The following is a 4,547-nucleotide window of genomic DNA, read 5'->3' as shown; positions in this document are numbered from 1 at the left end:
GAAGATCTTATGGATCCCTCAAGACCGTTGATTCATTTTAATGCTCTTACTTTGATAGTGGTAAGTCAAGTCTTATTTCCTGGTGGCGAAGACATCGTGGGCCTCTCACTTATTCTCATGATTTAACAAGTTCGAGAGGGAAGTCAATTGGCACCGATGCTTTTGAGTGAGATGTTCCAATTCCTCACGGCTTGTTCATCCGATCATGATCGAATTTTTCGAGGATGCGCTCCACTCCTGCAAGTAAATTCCAAACCTTGCGTAAATTTTCCATCTAAATTTACTCCATTTTAAGAGTTTAGAAGGCTTCTCTTTAAGTAACTTTGGTTTATGGATTATGTGGCTTCAACCAAAGTTGTTAACCATCCGTTCTGCGTTTATGCTGATCTTGTGCTTATGATGTTGAGACGAGTTGCTCTCTTGGTTTTGAGTGGTAAAGAAGAATGGTATGCCTTCATTTGCAACCTTGATAATGAGGAAGTAAGATGGGTTGGTGCATTCCAACCCCGGAGGTCTCCCGTGATTGCATTTCATGGGGCTCATTACTTTGTCTTGATTGGTCTTCATGGGACAACCCACTATATACCACTGCGAATTCTTCGACAATTTGGCTATGATCAAGGTGTACTTATTCCTGAGAATTTCAACGAGTTGGTTGGTTCTTTATCAACCGCCCTTCTGAGTCGACTTGTGAAAGAATGGAGTGGAGTTGAGGTTTTGAGTCGACCTGTCTTTGCAGCTCACCTACTCCCGTCATATTTGCATTGGATTCGAAAACTCATCTCTAGGAGGCAATCGATGTCGATAGTACCCTGAGCACATCCTGGTGCTTCATCCTTCTTTGATTAATCAAGATTGCGTGGAGGAGTCCCAAATTGATCATCATCGAATATAAGCTATTTGGCTCAAATCTAAGAAGAAGATGTAGAAAGAGATTGCTCGATTAACATTCGAACTTGCACAATCGGGATCTACTAATAGTGGTGAAGTGGCTAGGTTTCGAGTCGAAGTTGCTGAGTTGAGGGATAGGCTTTCCCAGAGTCCTCATTTTGATGACTTTGTAACATATTTGGTGAGTGATGATGCTTCGGATGCTAAAAGAGTGATGACTAGCCAGGCTGCCCGGATCTGTGCTTTGAAGGAATGCCTTAACTCCTTATTTATTTCTTACCATGATGTTTGATGGGTTGCGTGTTGTATTCTTACCCTTTTTTGTTGTATTTTCTTGATATTATTTGAATGTATGCAAAACATCGAAAGTTTAATGCAAAGAAAATAGGTTTTGTACTTACTTGGTCTCAGGTATATCTATTATTATTGAAAACACAAAGTTTTATTGAATAAATCATAGATTTGTCGTCATTGGCCAAAATAGTGATTTTTTTTTAAATTTTATGAAATATCTTTATCTAATGAGTACGATAAATTCTGAATTTGTAAAATCTTTGGTTGTGATGGTCTTACTGCTTTTGCTAATCACAAGGGATACAAACGTTAATTATTATTTTTTGGTTCCTTTAAAGTCATCTCTAGTGCCCTAGTGTTGAAAGACTGTTATCTGTTCAGGCTTCAGTATTTTTGGAAAGATTTTGCCGTTCATAGTTTATACTCTTGTGGGCCAAGAGTTCTTTTTTTTTTTTTGTTTATTTTATATTTGCCCTTATTGCCCCTGGCGCTAGTTACGATTTTCACCAAATCTGATTTTTACATTTTTGCGCATCGACGACCTTTTTGGGAGTTTTATCATGCCAGTGACTTTAATCTTGCCATAGTCTGATTCTTTTACTCACAACACCTCTTCGAGTTTTCACTATGTCCTTTCAGACTATGCTTGTATTTTTTTACAATTCTTGCTCGGAGGTTCTGTGTCTTTGTGGTTTGGTGACTTAGGTTGAGCTACGAGATCGGCAACTCTACTCTTGTAGTGTCGTTCTTTCTTAAGTAATTGATCTAGATTCTCCTCTCAAGTTTGTTGACGACTTTTTGTGGTTCGGCAACTCAAGTTAAGCGACCAGATTAGCTGTTCTTACTTCAAGACGCTCTTTTTTTCGAATATCCGACCTGGATTCCCCTTTCGAATTTTTCAAAAATTAACAAGACTTTGAGGTCCAGACCAAGTCGCAAGATCATTAGTGCTGCCATTTTCATTGTGTTGTCCTAGAACATTACTTGATTAAAAAAGGCTTTTAGTGGGACGAAACATTGGCTTAGGCTAATGGTAGTAGAAAGATACAAAAAGGTTAAGGTCTGGATCTGTCTAACGTAGGTTAGACATGGGATCTGTCTATTTTTGTTTCGAACTTATTTAGACTGGAGATTTAGGTTGAGCTCAAAATCAAATGTTCGATTTTTTGACTTTTTTTTGTATTTTTAGCCTTTCAAAGTTTATCTTCATGCACATTTTGAAAAGTGTATGCTTCGGTTATGGGTCCATTCTCATGAGTCGAGAAGAACCGAATGTCGAATACCTCAAAACAGTTTGAACATTTAACTCCATTTTATTTTTGAATGTGGTTACAACCTTTATACTTTTGACCGAACCAAAGTCTGATCTATCGGAGATAAGGGAGGGGAAACATTACATCTTAAGAACTTTTTAAAATAAAAATTAAGGAGAGGAAGGGGATAGTAGAAAAGAGATATGGAGAGGGTAGAGAAAGAGAGGGGGATATCTTTTGACCCACCTTGAAGCTTTAAAGTCTTCTTTTCTTTCTTTCCTTCTTCTTCTTCTTCTATGTCTTCTTGAGTTGAGTCCTTAATAATTTGTGAGAATGTAGTTCTAGTTATGTAAATGAAATGAGCAAGTAGAAAAGAGATGAGTAGAATATTAATTTTTTAGTGTAAGACTTGGTATGCATTTTGGAAGAGGATGGGGGAATTTATAGGTATTGGAAGGTTATTTTAGGGATATAATTGAGTGAAGTGTTGGGGGAGTAAAGAATGACATAGGTTTGAAGGTGAGGGGTATGAAATTTAGAATTGGGATGAGGTAGTTGTGTAATGAGGGTAAATGGGTATTATTTTGATCCAAATGGTTTTGATTCTACCCAATCCATTTGGGTAAAGTGTTTGGTGATATGAGATGATAGGTGTTTGATTTAAGAGAATGGGAGTGTAAGGGAATGATATGTTGATGGAGTGTTAGGTTGATTGAAGAGGTGAGGTGTTTAGATTAGGAAAATGGGTTGTGTAAGGGGTTGGTTGATTGGATTTTTGGAGGGTTAAGGGGATGATAACATGTGTCAAAAATGTTGGGGGGTAGGGGGGTTAGATGAGTTGATTGGAGAGAGGGAGTGTTAGTTTGGTAATAAGAAGTATAGGCTAGGGTGTTTAAAAAATTTGATGGATTAGGGTGTAGGGGGTATGGGTTGTGATGTAGGTGCTTAGTTGTGTTAGAGAAAGGTGAGGTGGGAAGATTAGGGAAGGGTATGGGTTGAGATGATTTTTGAAGAGAGGTGATGTGGGTAGATAGATTGTTAGAGAAAGGTGATGGGAGTAGGTAATTGAATGAGGAAGGTGAGAGAGGGTAATGACATGTGTCCCTTTTGATGATCAAAGGAATGATTGGTTAATATGGATAGTGGTTTGTGGGTTAGGGTTAAAGGTCGGATGTGAATTTGATATGAATTTGGGCTTTGGAGTATTGGGCTTGGGTTTTAGGAAGGGTTTTAGATTATTTAGAATTGGTTAGGGCCATTTTGGAATGGGTTTTTGATGATGGGTATGTTTTAGGGTTTAAGTGATACGGGATTAAATTTAGGTTGGGGGATAAAGTGAGAAATCATTTTTTTGGGAGGGTTGAAGGTTCATAGATCTTGAGTGGGCTTGGGTTTTTTTGGGTTCGGGCGTTAAACGGTGAAAGGTGAGGAAGGTGGGGGTATGCCAAGTCTTTTGGGTGGACCCATTAGACTCTTAGGGGGCTTAAGGACCTCAAATCGATCAAAATGTCACGTTTTATTAATTCGGGCTTTTGAGTCTCGTTGGCCAATTCTATTGAAAATATAATATTTTTGGGCCCTTTTGAGTGGGGGCCCTTTCAAATTGGGGTGTCTACATGCACTAACATCAGGAAAGTTCTTTAGATACTTGGTCACGAAGAGAGGGATAGAAGCTAACCTGGATCAGATCAGAGTGTTGCTAGAGATGCCCTCACTAAAAACATAGAAGTAAGTTCAAAAGCTGGCTGGAAAGGTTGCCAAACTAAATAGATTCATATCCAGGTCTTCTGATAAATGCAAGCCTCTGTACTAGCTGCCGTGAAAGAACAAAACGTTCGAATAGTCCAAGGAGTGTGAACACGCTTTCATAGAGTTGAAGAAATCCTTGGGGCGACCTCCTACACTCTCCAAACCAGAAGTTGGGGAAGAACTTGGGTTGTACCTGGCAATTTCTAAGTGTGTGCATAGCTCAGTCTTTGTTAAAACAGGGATAATAGTGGAGCAGCCTATCTACTTCATAAGTAAAACCTTCACCGATGTAGAAACACGGTACTCAAGGATTAAAAATATGGGACTAGTTTTAGTCTACACAGCTTTCCGTTGAGGCCA

The sequence above is a fragment of the Akebia trifoliata genome, chromosome 8 (assembly GCF_017979445.1).
Source record: "Akebia trifoliata isolate Shusen 1 chromosome 8, ASM1797944v1, whole genome shotgun sequence".
In the NCBI taxonomy this organism is placed as follows: Eukaryota; Viridiplantae; Streptophyta; class Magnoliopsida; order Ranunculales; family Lardizabalaceae; genus Akebia; species Akebia trifoliata.
The sequence above is the reverse complement of the archived record's forward strand: the minus strand, read 5'-3'. Positions refer to the sequence as shown.